Source organism: Tachyglossus aculeatus, chromosome 1 (assembly GCF_015852505.1).
Source record: "Tachyglossus aculeatus isolate mTacAcu1 chromosome 1, mTacAcu1.pri, whole genome shotgun sequence".
NCBI lineage: Eukaryota > Metazoa > Chordata > Mammalia > Monotremata > Tachyglossidae > Tachyglossus > Tachyglossus aculeatus.
In genome coordinates, this window is record NC_052066.1 from 118,775,481 (window position 1) to 118,791,684 (window position 16,204).

Sequence of the window (16,204 nt, forward strand, 5' to 3'; positions counted from 1 at the left end):
CTTGTACTTCCCAAGCGCTTAGTACAGTGCTCTGCACACAGTAAGCGCTCAATACGATTGATTGATTGATTGGTTGGTTGATTTTGGAAGAAGCTGCACAGTCTCTAGTGGAGAGAGCACAGGCCTGAGCATCAGAAGGACTTGGGTTCTAATGCCAGCTCCACCATTTCTCTGCAGTGTGACCTTGGGTGGGTCACTTCACTTCTCTGGGACTCAGCTGCCTCATTTGTAAAAAGGGGATTGGGATTGTGGGACCCATGTGGGACATGGACTGTGCCCAACCTGACTGGCTTGTTTCTGCCCAGGTACTTGGTGCAGTGCCTTCAAGGCTGTCCATCACCTCGCTGCCTCCCACCTCACTTCCCTTCTCTCTTTCTACAGCCCAGCCCGCACCCTCCGCTCCTCGGCCGCTAACCTCCTCACTGTGCCTCGTTCTCGCCTGTCCCGCCATCGACCCCCAGCCCACATCCTTCCCCTGACCTGGAATGCCCTCCCTCCACACATCTGCCAAACTAGCTCTCTTCCTCCCTTCAAAGCCCTGCTGAGAGCTCACCTCCTCCAAGAGGCCTTCCCAGACTGAGCCTCCTTTTTCCTCTCCTCCTCCCCATCCCCCCACCCTACCTCCTTCCCCTCCCCACAGCACTTGTATATATTTGTACAGATTTATTACACTATTTTACTTGTACATATTCATTATTCTATTTATTTTGTTAATGATTTTGACACCTGTCTACATGTTTTGTTTTGTTGTCCGTCTCCCCCTTCTAGACTGTGAGGCAGTTGTTGGGTAGGACCGTCTCTGTACGTTTCCGACTTGTACTTTCCAAGAGCTTAGTACAGCGCTCTGAACACAGTAAGCACTCAGTAAATACGATTGAATGAATGAATGAGTGCCTGGCATATAGTAAACGCATAACAAATACTATTTTTAAAAAAAGCTGCAACCTGTACCTGAGACCATGGTTGCAGCAAGGAGCTGTCCTGGAGGTGGCAGCTAGATTGGGGTTCATCCCCTGTGCCCCGCTGAATGTGTCCCTTATATCTGTTTATTGTTATACTGTGCTCTCCCAATCGCTTAGCATACAGCTCTGCCTGTGGGAAGCACTTAATAAATATGACTGACTGACTGTCAAATCGTAAAACCTCTCATTCAAATAATATCAAAGAACAACTTAAAAACCACGGAACACACTAAACTTCCATTGTGTATTGAACCAAATAAATTTCAGACCATCATTATTCCCATGACCTTATTTGTGATTATGGAAAATACATTTTCATTAGAGGCTGTGGGGGGAAAGAGCAGAGGAATGCTGTGACACCCTGCCTGATGGTGAGAACAACAATGACAATCCACCTAGCTGTGCTGTCCAGGCCAAGGGGCAGAGCCCAGATAATAATAATAATAATAATGATAGCATTTATTAAGCGCTTACTATGTGCAAAGCACTGTTCTAAGCGCTGGGGAGGTTACAAGGTGATCAGGTTGTCCCACGGGGGGCTCACAATCTTAATCCCCATTTTACAGATGAGGTAACTGAGGCCCAGAGACGTTATGTGATGTGCCCAAAGTCACACAGCTGACAATTGGCAGAGCCGGGATTTGAACCCACTACCTCTGACTCCAAAGCCCGTGCTCTTTCCACTGACCCACCCAGCCTTGGGGGCATCCACATGAGCAGTGGGATCTCTGGCTGCCCTGAAGTATGGGAAACTGATGAGGGTAAGAGAGGATGCATTTCCAATCTGGGGAATTCTGGCCATCTCAGACATAGATGGACACTACAACACTGTCAAGATCCGCCCTTTCCTCTCCATCCATACCACTTCCCTGCTCATTCAAGCTCTCATCCTATCCCGTCTGGACTACTGCATCAGCCTTCTCTCTGATCCCATCCTCGTGTCTCTCTCCACTTCAATCCATACTTCATGCTGCTGCCCGGATTGTCTTTGTCCAGAAACGCTCTGGGCATGTTACTCCCCTCCTCAAAAATCTCCAATGGCTACCAACCAATCTGCACATTAGGCAGACACTCCTTACCCTGGGCTTCAAGGCTGTCCATCCCCTCGCCCCCTCCTACCTCACCTCCCTTCTCTCCTTCTCCAGCCCACCCCTCTGCCGCTAATCTCCTCACCGTACCTCGTTCTCGCCTGTCCCGCCATCGACCCCCGGCCCCCGTCATCCCCTGGGCCTGGAATGCCCTCCCTCTGCCCATCCACCAAGCTAGCTCTCTTCCTCCCTTCAAGGCCCTACTGAGAGCTCACCTCCTCCAGGAGGCCTTCCCAGACTGAGCCCCTTCCTTCCTCTCCCCCTCGTCCCCCTCTCCATCCCCCCCATCTTACCTCCTTCCCTTCCCCACAGCACCTGTATATATGTATATATGGTTGTACATATTTATTACTCTATTTATTTATTTATTTATTTATTTGTTTTACTTGCACATATCTATTCTATTTATTTTATTTTGTTAGTATGTTTGGTTTTGTTCTCTGTCTCCCCTTTTTAGACTGTGAGCCCACTGTTGGGTAGGGACTGTCTCTATATGTTGCCAACCTGCACTTCCCAAGTGCTTAGTACAGTGCTCTGCACACAGTAAGCGCTCAGATTGATAATATTGTGCTCCCTCAGCACTTAGTACAGTATTCTGCACACAATAAGTGCTCAATAAATACAACTGATTGATTGATTGATTGACATCCTCTATGCCCTCACCCCAGAGATCATCCCAGTAGAAACAGTAACCCTGGTTCTGACTCACCTGGGTGGGCCCAGAGCTGGGCAGTGAGCAGAGCTCAGATCCTAACCCTCTCCCAACCCCTCCCTCCCAATCCTACTCCCAGTGCTCAGCCTGGAGGTGACAGTGGCCACAGGTTGACCCGGAAGCTTGACGGTCCTTGTCACTGTCAGTCAATCATCAGTAAATCGTATTTATTGAGTGCTTACTGTGTGCACACCAAGAGCTTGGAAGAGAACAATGTAACAGTATAACAGAAACATTCCCTGAATATTCTCTGCCCAGAAGGAGCTTACAGTCTTGACGTCCAGTGTGGGACAGGGATCTCAGCTCCAACTTCCTGCAATCTGACCTCAGCACCTTGCCTTTACCCAGCACCTCAAGCCAAGAAACTTGGCCACACAGTGGCCCCGACTGTCCCCAGAAGGGGCAACAGACTATGATGACAATGACAACTGTTGGGCTGCAGGATTGGACTGCTAACCCAACAAAAGGCCAGGAAGGATTCTCACTGGCAGGATTACCTGGGGGAGGCGGTGGGAGAGAGATGTGCCAGGGGACTAATTATCTAGGGGTGGCAATACGTAAATGGACAAAGTGATAAAAGTCTAAGACTAATCAGGCAACACGTGCTTAGGGCCAGGACCTGTGGAACCATGTTGACACCTTCCAGGAGTAGGAATAAAGGTACTTATTTTTCATTCATTGATTCAATCATATTTATTGAGCACTTACTGTGTACAGAGCACTGTACTAAGCGCTTGGGAAGTACAAGTTGGCAACAAATAGAGACGGTCCCTATCCAACAGCGGGCTCACAGTCTAGAAGGGGGAGACAGACAACAAAACAAAACATATTAACAAAATAAAATAAATAGAATATGTAAATATGTACAAGTAAAATAAATTGAGTAATAAATCTGTACAAACATATATACAGGTGCTGTAGGGAGGGGAAGGAGGTAGGGTGGGGGGGCATGGGGAGGGGGAGAGGAAGGAGGGGGCTCAGTCTGGGAAGGGCTCCTGGAGGAGGTGAGCTCTCAGTAGGGCTTTGAAGGGAGGAAGCTGGCTTGGCGGATGTGCAGAGGGAGGGCATTCCAGGCCAGGGGGAGGATGTGGGCTGGGTCGACGGCAGGACAGGCGAGAACGAGGCAAGTGAGGAGGTTAGTGGCAGAGGAGCGGAGGGTGCGGGCTGGGCTGTAGAAGGAAAGAAGGGAGGTGAGGTAGGAGGGGGTGAGGTGATGGAGAGCCTTGAAGCCGAGGGTGAGGAGTTTTTGCCTGATGCGTAGGTTGACTGGTAGCTACTGGAGATTTTTGAGGAGGGGAGTAACATGCCCAGAGCGTTTCTGCACAAAGATGATCCGAGCAGCAGCGTGAAGTATAGATTGAAGTGGGGAGAGACAGAAGGATGGAAGATCAGAGAGGAGGCTGATGCAGTAATCCAGTCGGGATAGGATGAGAGATTGAACCAGCAGGGTAGCGGTTTGGATGGAGAGGAAAGGGTGGATCTTGGCGATGTTGCGGAGGTGAGACTGGCAGTTTTTGGTGACGGATTGGATGTGAGGGGTGAACGAGAGAGCGGAGTCGAGGATGACACCAAGGTTGTGGGCTTGTGAGACGGGAAGGATGGTAGTGCCATCAACAGTGATGGGAAAGTCAGGGAGAGGGCAGGGTTTGGAAGGGAAGATAAGGAGTTCCCCCCAGCCCTACCTCCTTCCCCTCTCCACAACACCTGTCCTCTCCATCCAAACTGCTACCCTGCTCATTCAAGCTCTCATCCTATCCCATCTGGACTACTGCATCAGCCTTCTCTCTGATCTCCCATCCTCGTGTCTCTCTCCACTTCAATCCATACTTCATGCTGCTGCCCGGATTATCTTTGTCCAGAAACGCTCTGGGCATATTACTCCCCTCCTCAAAAATCTCCAGTGGCTACCAATCAATCTGCGCATCAGGCAGAAACTCCTCACCCTGGGCTTCAAGGCTCTCCATCACCTCGCCCCCTCCTACCTCACCTCCCTTCTCTCCTTCTACTGCCCAGCCCGCAACCTCCGCTCCTCCACCGCTAATCTCCTCACTGTACCTCGTTCTCACCTCTCCCGCCGTCGACCCCCGGCCCACGTCATCCCCCGGGCCTGGAATGCCCTCCCTCTGCCCATCCGCCAAGCTAGCTCTCTTCCTCCCTTCAAGGCCCTGCTGAGAGCTCACCTCCTCCAGGAGGCCTTCCCAGACTGAGCCCCTTCCTTCCTCTCCCCCTCGTCCCCCCTCTCCATCCCCCCATCTTACCTCCTTCCCTTCCCCACAGCACCTGTATATATGTATATATGGTTGTACAGATTTATTACTCTATTTTTTTATTTATTTATTTATCTTACTTGTACATTTCTATCCTATTTATTTTATTTTGTTGGTATGTTTGGTTCTGTTCTCTGTCTCCCCCTTTTAGACTGTGAGCCCACTGTTGGGTAGGGACTGTCTCTATGTGTTGCCAATTTGTACTTCCCAAGTGCTTAGTACAGTGCTCTGCACATAGTAAGCGCTCAATAAATACGATTGATTGATTGATTGTACAGATTTATTACTCTATTTTACTTGTACATATTTACTATTCTATTTATTTTGTTAATGATGTGCACCTAGCTTCATTTCTATTTGTTCTGACGACTTGACACCTGTCCACATGTTTTGTTTTGTTGTCTGTCTCCCCTTTCTACACTGTGAGCCCATTGTTGGGTAAGGACCATCTCTATATGTTCCCAACTTGCGCTTCCCAAGCGCTTAGTGCTCTGCACACAGTAAGCGCTCCATAAATACGACTGAATGAATGAATACTCTGCCTGGAATAAGCTGCTGCTCAAGTCCTAAACCTGCTTCTATCATGTGCCAGTTGTGTAACCTCGGGCAAGTCATTTTGTTTCTCTTTGCCTCAGTTTCTTCATCTGTACAATGGACATAAAACACTAGTTTTCCCTCCCTTAGATGGTGAGCCCTGATTTGTCTGATTTAATTACCATAGTACAGTGCTCTGCACACAGTGGGTGCTGAATACAGTTGACTGATTGACAACCTCTATGCCCTCACCCCAGAGATCATCCCAACACTTGGTACAGTGTGCCTCAATCTCGCCTGTCTCGCCGTCAACCCCTGCCCCCTGTCCTACTTCTGGCCTGGGAAGCCCTCCCTCCTCAAATCTGCCAAACAAGCAATCTTCCCCGCTTTAAAACCCTACTGAAAGCGTAACTCCTCCAAGAGGCCTTCCCAGACTAAGGTCCTTCTTCCTCAGCTTCCCCTCCCTTCTGCATCACCTCCTCAACTCACTCTCTTTGCTCTTCCCCCCATCTATTTACATTTATGCCTGTTTACTTGTTTTGATGTCTGTCCCCACACCCCTCTAGACCGTACAGTCATTGTAAGCAGGGAATGTCTCTCTTTATTGCTGCATTATACTTTCCAAGCACACAGCTCTGCACACAGTAAGCGCTTAGTAAATACCATTGAATAAATGAATGAATACAATGATTGACAGTTATTCTTCACAACACGCTCCATTCCATTATTCATATGTTCATTTTATCACTGAGGAAGTATAAGTATAGACAGGTTAAAGAACTGGGTTGCCAAGTTCAGCTTGGCAAGGAGGTAGAACATTTCCTGAGACACAGATCTTCGCACTAGTCTACTAAACTACTGAATTCTGTCTCTTTTCTAGTTCCCAGTACTCTTAAATGGTACACAAACACACCAAATTTTGAAATAATGAGCAAAGGAAGGAGACTTTTCTTGGCATAGTTCAGTTCACGTTTCCTAGCTTAATCCTTAAATCTGAGAACAGAATTTGAAGTGAGGGACTCATAGTTTTAGTCTGGATTAGTCATTCATTCTAATCGTTTTTTCTTTTGTAAACAAGGAATCACAATGCTGGTGCTTTCACAATTACAGTAAAATTATTTTTAATAGAGAGTCATGTAAATGTAAAGCAAGAAATCAATCCTTTAATATATTTTCAATAATTCCAAATTTAAAATTGAATATCTTATGCAAAATGGGCCTACTCCTAAATCCATTCATAAAATGTAATTATTTTATAGGAAACAAAAATCATTCGAGTTTCAGGTCACAAAGCATCTCTGAAACCAAATTCCTAGAGCATCCTCAAATATTATTGTTATCATTATTATTATGGTATTTGTTAAGTGCTTACTATTTGTCCAGTATTGTTCTAAGTGGTAGGCTAGATACAAATTAATCAGGTTGGATCCAATTCCTGTCCCTCATCGGGCTCACAGTCTAAGCAGAAGGTAGAACAGGCACTGAATCCCCATTTTACAGGTGAGGAAACTAAGGCACAGAGAGGTTACATGACTTGTCCAAGGTCAGGCAGCAAGCAAGTGACAGAGGTGGGATTAGAACCTAGATCTTCTGAGTCCCAGGCCTGCGTTCTTTCCACTAAGGCATGCTGCTCCTCAAGTCAATAATGAGGAGGAAACTGTAACTAAAATATTATGACTACCTCTGGAAAATGAATATGATATATGATACACCTCCTTGATAAACTGACTGCTTCATGATTTAACATTTTCGTTAGACTTGAGTTGTAACCAAAATCCTAACAGAGTTTTACCAAAACACTGTAGTTTAGAATATCTGATATGATTGTCTGGTCTACTTCACTTGTGAACATATAAGGAAAACTTAAAACAATAACTTTATTCTTGGAATGTGTCACTCTCAAAAAGGAACGTATTAAACATCCTGCTCTATGAGGCATAGTGCTGGATATTTTAAGTAAATCAAAGAAGAAACCATGCACGCTAGAAAAGTTGGACATAATTTAATGGGCTAGACTGTGAGCCCACTGTTGAGTAGGGACCATCTCTATATGTTGCCAACTTGTACTTCCCAAGCACTTAGTACAGTGCTCTGCACACAGTAAGAGCTCAATAATTACGACTGAATGAAAAACTGCATAGTAGCTGCCTGCTTTCTAAAATGACAATGGTTCACAGAAAGTGGAGTACCTAATAATTATTTACACTACAGACATACTATGACACGGTAATCATATCGTTCTTCAATAACAAAAATTATGGTATTTATTACACTTTTCCTATGTGTCAAAGTATTGCGCTGTGTGCTGGGATCTATATAAAATTATCATCATCATCATCATCATCAATCGTATTTATTGAGCGCTTACTATGTGCAGAGCACTGTACTAAGCGCTTGGGAAGTACAAATTGGCAACATATAGAGACAGTCCCTACCCAACAGTGGGCTCACAGTCTAAAAGGGGGAGACAGAGAACAAAACCAAACAAACTAACAAAATAAAAATAACAAAATAAAATAAATAGAATAGATATGTACAAATAAATTAAATAAATAAATAAATAAATAAATAGAGTAAAAAAAATGTACAAACATATATACATATATACAGGTTAGATTAGAGATACTTCCTTCAAAACACATTATCCTTCCAAAGAAGCCTAAAAAGCAGCAACCTCATATGAAACCATATTTTTAAACAGCAAAAATTAATGTAGGTTAATCAACTCTTACTTACCCTGACTATAAGCTCCTCTCTAGACTGTAAGCTCCCCCTTCTAGACTGTAAACTCGTTGTGGGCAGGGAATGTGTCATTCATCCTTGTATGGTACTCCCCCAAGAGCTTAGTGCAGTGCTCTGCACACAGCATATGCTCAATAAATATGATGGAATGAATATAAAATCCATATTACCTTAACCTTGCAGGATAAGTAAATACCACCCCTCTCAGAAAAACAAACACAACTATGTGAAGAATGAAAAATAACCATTGCCTACTGGAAGTTTCATTTAGTGATAAAACTCCAAATTCCCCAAAACCCACAAAAGTCTGGTCCATAGGTTCATTTCAGTCTAGCTTTTCTATGTTGCCAACTTGTACTTCCCAAGCGCTTAGTACAGTGCTCTGCACACAGTAAGCGCTCAATAAATACGATTGAATGAATGAATGAATGAATGAATGAATGGCTTGATTTCTCAGGCAATTAGACTGTGGTGACAAGGTGCAGAAAGGCTATCTGGAGATACCAGCATTATAACCTCCCATGGAAAATAGGGATAATCACAACCAAAGGACTGAGAATACCAATGAAAACTTCCCACAAATCACATATTAAGAATTATGCTCTCATGGGGGTAAAAATAGGGTTGGAAAACGTACTCTGTTTCCCAATAATTACTTTGCACTCTTCATCATCATCAATAGTATTTATTGAGCGCTTACTGTGTGCAGAGCACTGTACTAAGCGCTTGGGAAGTACAAGTTGGCAACACATAGAGACAGTCCCTACCCAACAGTGGGCTCACAGTCTAAAAGGGGGAGACAGAGAACAAAACCAAACATACTAACAAAGTAAAATAAATAGAATAGATATGTACAAGTAAAATAAATAAATAAATAGAGTAACAAATATGTACAAACATATATACATATATACAGGTGCTGTGGGGAAGGGAAGGAGGTAAGATGGGGGGATGGAGAGGGGGACGGGGGGGAGAGGAAGGAAGGGGCTCAGTCTGGGCTCACTCTTCTCATTAGTACACTAGAAAACATATTTTAAAAATAGATTTTGCTTGCAGAATCATTTCCAAGGCACCAGGCTGACCAGAGGAAAAAATGAGCTCTTAAAAAATCATTTCAAGAAGCTAACGCACTGCCTGTCACCCGGACAGGCCCAGGCTGGAAAAAAAAACAAATAAACGCACAAGCAAAAAACCTCAGCTGCTGCAGTCCTATCCCCTGGTGCCACTCCAAATCTGGGGTGAAACAGCAACCCAGTGTCACTTCTCTATGCCACAGGGGCTTCTCCTACCCTACTACTCCCTGGTTACATGATGCCCTTCCCTTCCCCAGGCCCCCATATCTGCACCTTTAAGGGTCAATAGCTATTTCTATACCAGGACTAAGCTACTTTCTCCCACGGGGGTCCTCCATTCTCCAAAAAAACCCGGGAAAAAATAAGAGAAAGAGCATGGAAATGTGGTTACTTACAGTCCTGCTGCCCTGCGCATATGTGTCCCCTTTGTGTGCAAACAAGAGGCTACTGCAAGGAAGTCAATTCATCCCACACTCAAAAAAACCTTTGGCCCGCCCCAGAGGAGGAGCTCCCAGGCCATAAGAAGGGGGGGCCAAAAGTGGATACCATGTAAATAGTCCATGGCGAATGTCCAAGACTGCGGTACACAGAGAGGCTGTCCTCTGTTAGAGGAAGAACTCCCACTCCCTCCAAATTCACTTTAAAATGTCTCCCTTTGATAGAAATGAAGTCTGCTGCCAACTGGGATCCACCAGTGTACCTCCCTGAAAATGTTTCATTGCAATGTTCTTTGAAACTCTAGGAGCAGTCGTTTTAAAGGCAATAATGGAACATTCCGAAACACTGGCAAAATCAGGATGGATGGCAAAAATACTTTCGGGAGCTCTGATTAATTTAGAGGGTTGTCAGGGAATGTGAAAAAAAAATCACAGCACTGCAAAATGTTAAGGGCACGAAGAGAAAGGGCTTGGAAAAGACGGAGAGAAAGCCATCTTACAAAAGACTTAAATATACTGTAGGTCTTACTGAATGTTCCAGTGTTCTAAATTGGAAAAGTCAAACAAACAATTTGGAAAGGTATTTTCCCAAAACCAAACTGTACTTCTATTTTTGTCACTGAAGAAGCTTGATCCAACCTGAGGACTTTAGCAAAAATTATCAAATGGATCCTCACAGCATTCCCGGGGCCTATGCCCTTCTTCCCCTCCCCAGATGGAGAAAGCAACACAAATTCATGAGGATTTGTTGAAAAATCAGGAAAAGGTAGAGAAGGTCCTAGCCCCAAGGTCAGAATCCAGCACTTAGAACAGTGCTTCGTACATAGTAAGTGCTTAACAAATGCCATCATTATTATAATTATTATTATTATCAATAATAATAATAATAATAATAATGGGATTTATTAAGCGCTTACTATGTGCAAAGCACTGTTCTAAGCGCTGGGGAGGTTACAAGGTAATCAGGTTGTCCCACAAGGGGCTCACAGTCTTAATCCCCATTTTACAGATGAGGGAACTGAGGCTCAGAGAAGTTAAGTGACTTGCCCAAGGTCACACAGCAGACATGTGGCGGAGCCGGGATTCGAACCCATGGCCTTACTGCTCATGAAAATCATGAAATAACAGTTTGAAAAACACATTCAAACACCTATGATGTCTGTTTCTTTGCTAGATCGCATAAAATGATCCTGGCATTCTCTTTTTTCAAGAACTCCAGGAAGATTCCAAAATCTTCCTCAGTAAAGATTCCAAAATCTTCCTCAGTAAATTAATTGAAGGTTCTTTGTTTTAAATAACAACCCCTACTTAACATCATTTAGGTTTGAAATAAAATAGTAAACATCAAGGGAAAATGACTACCCTAGGTAGATAGATGGCTGATTCACTAACTGCATGAAAACTCAAAAAGAGATGTAGTATGCCGTGTACTCCAAATAAGGCGGGTTTTTTTTTTCGTTCCTCAAGAATCCCCCTTGAAGGGCCCTCCCGCTAAAATGTTGTGTCTGTGCTGAGCTCCTCTATTGAATTGTGAGTCAGATCCAGGAGGTGGAGAGCTGAGGTGATCCCCCCAGCCAATCGGGAAGTGTTCTGGGTTCATCCCATTTCAACTGGTGAGAAAAGGAAATCTAGTGATCTTGAAACTCGTGAGCAAAAGGAGGGAGAATAGTGTTCTCTTGGTTTCCAGCAGGGTGTGGGAAGGAAAAGAGAAAGAAAAATGTTGCATTTCACGAAAGATATCTCTCTATGCAGAATATGCTGGCTCTAGGTTGAAATTTACTGTTATTATTATTATGGTATTTGTTAAGCACGTACTATCAGTCAATTGTGTTGTGCACTTACTGTATGCCGAGCACTATACTGTACAATATAACTGACTCATTCCCTGTCCATTATCATCATCATCAATCGTATTTATTGAGTGCTTACTATGTGCAGAGCACTGTACTAAGCGCTTGGGAAGTACAAATTGGCAACATATAGAGACAGTCCCTACTCAACAGTGGGCTCACAGTCTAAATGGGGGAGACAGAGAACAAAACCAAACATACTAACAAAATAAAATAAATGGAATAGATATGTACAAGTAAAATAAATAAATAAATAAATAGAGCAATAAATATGCCCACAGGGAGGTTACTGTCATAGTACAGTGTACATTTAACATTTCAAAGGGCAGACATCCTGTTCAACATTTCCACTGCTAACTATTCTATTCCTTGAAGCTAAGGAATTAGATTCTCCCCAAGGTTCCCAAGTATATCCCAGAATCTTTGTAAAGGAAACCTAGTCCACTCTGAGAAAAAGATGATACAGTGGAACATGAAAATCTGGCTATGGACCGTTAATTGTGGAAAACAACAGGCAATCCCTTGTCTTTTTCATGTTCAGTCAACTCCCATTTTCAATAGTCCAATCTCAAGAGTTCCAAAATTATCTACTTTTTTTTACATTTACCCTGGGATTAAAAAAAAGTTTAAAAACTCTCATTAAGCCAGACCACTGGATAAAATATCAAAGATTCAGGACTTTAAAGTAGATAATATCAAAATAGGAATAAGCTGCACTTGGATCTGTGACCTTTAGGCTTATGATATATTTGCCCCATCCTCATCCCCACAAAACTAATGTACCTATCTATAACATATATTATAAATTATTTATTCATTCATTTGTTCACTCAGTCGTATTCATTAAATGCTTACTGTGTGCAGAGCACTGTACTAAACTCTTGGGAAAGTACAATTTGAAAATATAGAGTGACAATCCCTGCCCACAATGAGCTCACAATCTAGAGAGAGGGAGACAAACATCAATACAAATAAACAGATATCATCATCAATCGTATTTATTGAGCGCTTACTATGTGCAGAGCACTGTACTAAGCGCTTATCACTACAAATGTACAAGTGTAGATATCACTACAAATAAATTACAAATATAAGTGCTGTGGGGCAGGGAGGGGAAAAGAGTAAAGTCAGAGCGATGCAGAAGAGAGTGGGAGAAGAAGAAAAGTGGGGCTTAGTCTGGGAATGCCTCTTGGAGGACATGTGGCTTCAGTAAGGCTTTGAAGTGTGGGGGGGAGTAATTGTTTGGCAGATATTTATACTAATGCTGGTCTCTCCCTCTAGACCGTAAGCTTGTTATGGGCAGGAAACATGTCTACCAACCCTGTTGTACTTTCCCAAGTGCTGAGTAATAATGATGGTACTTGTTAAGCGCTTACTATGTGCAAAGCACTGTTCTAAGTGCTGGGGGGATACAAGGTGATCAGGTTGTCCCACGGGGGGCTCACAGTTTTAATCCCCATTTTACAGATGAGGGAACTGAGGCACAGAGAAGTTAAGTGACTTGCCCAAAGTCACACAGCTGACACCTGGCGGAGCTGGGATTTGAACCCATGACCTCTGACTCCAAAGCCCGTGCTCTTTCCACTGAGCCAGGAGTAGTGTGTTCTGCACACAATAGCAGGTCAATAAATACCACAGATAATGATGATGGTAATGTTGAAATAGTCTGAGGACTAATGAATGCCTCTAAACTTTGGATAGACCCAAAGATCTAATCTCCCACCAGGGGTGGAAGAAAACCAGAACTACCAGACCTCTGTTTCAGTGAAATACAAAATTCCAGAATTGCCATTCATTATGAAGATCATTTTGGTGAGGTGGCTCCATGCCAGTCTGTTCAGCCAACAGAGGGGATGAAGGCAAGGGGGTGGCATGTTCACCCATCAAGGCCCGATCTTGGGAGGAACTGTGGCTCCCAGTTATCCCACTAGCACCTGCTGTGTCTGTGGTTGCCATCACTCCAGTTACCATCACCCCATCCTTTCCCTTTGTGAGCCCAAAATAATAATGATGGCATTTGTTAAGCACTTATTATGCACCAGGCACTGTTCTTAAGTGCTGGGGTAGATACAAGATAATCGGATTGGAGACAGTCCCTGTCCCATATAGGACTAACAGTCTTAATCCCCTTTTTATAGATGAGGGAACTGAGGCACAGAGAAATTAAGTGACTTGCTCAGGGTCACACAGCAGACGAGTGGTGGAGCTGGGATTAGAACCCATGACGTTCTGACTGTCAGGCCCATGCTCTATCCACTAGGCCAAGCTGCTCCTCAAGGCCTTGGGCTGCGTGCCAGGCATTTAGCACCTATGACTTCATGTGCATCTCAAGTGTTTAGGGCAGTGCTTTGTTCACAGTAAGTGCTCAATAAATAGGATTGAATGAATCTCCTGCAGTGGATGGCCACCCACTATTCATTCAATCGTATTTATTGAGCACTTACTCTGTGCAGAGCACTGTACTAAGTGCTTGGAAAGTACAATACAGCAATAGAGACAGTCCCTGCCCACAAAGGGCTCACACTCTAGCGGGGGCTCTCCGCTGCGAGGATGCAGCCCACAGCCTGGGGAACACTGGTCCCAGTTCCAGGCCCTTCTCCTGATGGCAGGGTCACCCCGGGGTCTACTTCCCACCTCCCCCCTCTGCCTAATGTTCTCATGCCCCTGCAAGTGGTAATCGTATTAGGGCTAGAGAATATTCATACTTCCACTTCTTTTTCACACTCACCAATCCCAGCAGCTTCTGATCTATCCTCTGCTTTCTCTAACATATCTACCTACTCATTTATTCTACACATCCCTGTCGACTTCCTATCTCCCAAGTTTTCATGTCACTTTTCTCTTCTCGATCATCAGATGTCTCATCCTTTCTTTTTTCCACTTTCCCCTTTCCTCAGTTCTGTTCTCTTATAATATTTCTTACCATCCTATATTTGACACTTTTTTGCTCTCTTCTCCCATCCTGTCAACTCGTATTTGGAATATTTAGCCTCTGCTGTCCTTTGTTTTCTCTTTCACTTTTATCCTCTTTTCTGTCCTGATAATAATAATAATAATGGCATTTATTAAGCACTTACTATGTGCAAAGCACTGTTCTAAGTGCTGGGGAGGTTACAAGGTGATCAGGTTGTCCCACGGGGGGCTCACAGTCTTAATCCCCATTTTACAGATGAGGTAACTGAGGCACAGAGAAGTTAAGTGACTTGCCCAAAGGCACACAGCTGACAAGTGGTGCAGCCGGGATTTGAACCCATGACCTCTGACTCCAAAGCCCATGCTCTTTCCACTGAGCCACACTGCTTCTCCATCCATGATGATCTATCTCATCCCCCAGTAAGAGTCCAGCAACAGTGGGGAAGGCAGGAGGAGACACTAGTAGCAATAAACGAGATATTTGTTAAAGTGCTTACTCTGTCTACCACTATATTCAGTACTGGGGTAGATATAATATGAACAGATCCCTTAAAATCCCTGCCCGAATGGGGCTCGCAGGGCGGGAGAAATGGGAAGAAAAGCCTTCTACTCTCATAAGCACTTAATAAAGGGCTCCACAGTCAATCCGTCAGTTAATTGTATTTATTGAGCACTTACTGTATGCAAAGCACTGTTACTAAGCATTTGGGAAGGGAGCAATTTATCAATATAACAGACACATTCCTTGCCCACAATGAGTTTGCAATCTAGAGGGGGATTCTACAGTCTACACATCCTATGCCCTCAATAAATACTATTAAGTGATTGAAACAAGACTCCTCCCTAGTTTTAGGGTTTTTGGGTCACTTTTAGAGAGGGAAGGGAGAAGGCCAGGCTCATACTCAGAGAACCAATAAATGGCAAGATATAAGAACCCAACTCCTGAGACACCCTCATCATTCTGTCTCCATACTCACTCCCTGGAAGGAAAAATAGAACAGAAAGATTCAGAAGAGTGAGCCTGTTCACTTTGGCAGGTCCATGACTAGTCCAAGTATAAAAAAAAATCAGGTAGCTTGTGTGACTTCGCCTTCTCCCCAAGTCTTTTGGTACTGCAACCTTGCAAAATGCTGGCATTTCAATCAATCAATCAATCGTATTTATTGAGCACTTTGTGCAGAGCACTGTACTAAGCGCTTGGGAAGTACAGTTTCATGTAGATTCCTTGCAGACAGGGAAGTGTTCACTTCTTTGGTTTCATTTGATCAATCAATCATATTTATTGAGTGCTTATTGTGGGCAGAGCACTGTACTAAGCACTTGGAAGAGTACAATACAACAATAAACAGACACATTCCCTGCCCAAGACGAGTTTACAGTCTGGAGGGGGGACGACAGACAGCAATACAAATAAATTACAGATACATACATAAGTTCTATGGGGGTTGGAGGGCAGAAGAACCAAGGGAAGAAGTCAGGGGGATGCAGAAGGGAGTGGGAGAAGAGGGGCTTAGTCTGATAGGCCTCTTGAGGGAGATCTGCCTTCAGTAAGGCTTTGAAGGTGGGGAGAATAATTGTCAGATTTGAGGAGAGAGGGTGTTCCAGGCCAGAGTCAGGACATGGACC

The 16,204-nt window shown here is 44.1% G+C and overlaps 1 protein-coding gene across 4 annotated transcripts in view; it reads right to left on the bottom strand.

Moving 5' to 3' along the window:
• LPIN1 (lipin 1) overlaps positions 1-16,204 on the bottom strand; it is a 140,168-nt gene that overhangs the window by 94,830 nt on the left and 29,134 nt on the right. The window contains exon 1 of one of the 4 annotated variants that reach the window (XM_038767776.1): positions 9,774-9,844. The exons of the other annotated variants lie outside the window; for them this stretch is intronic. The gene's annotated coding sequence lies outside the window, so the exon portion shown is untranslated. Of the gene's footprint in view, positions 1-9,773; positions 9,845-16,204 lie in introns of those variants that run through there. 4 annotated transcript variants of the gene reach the window in all.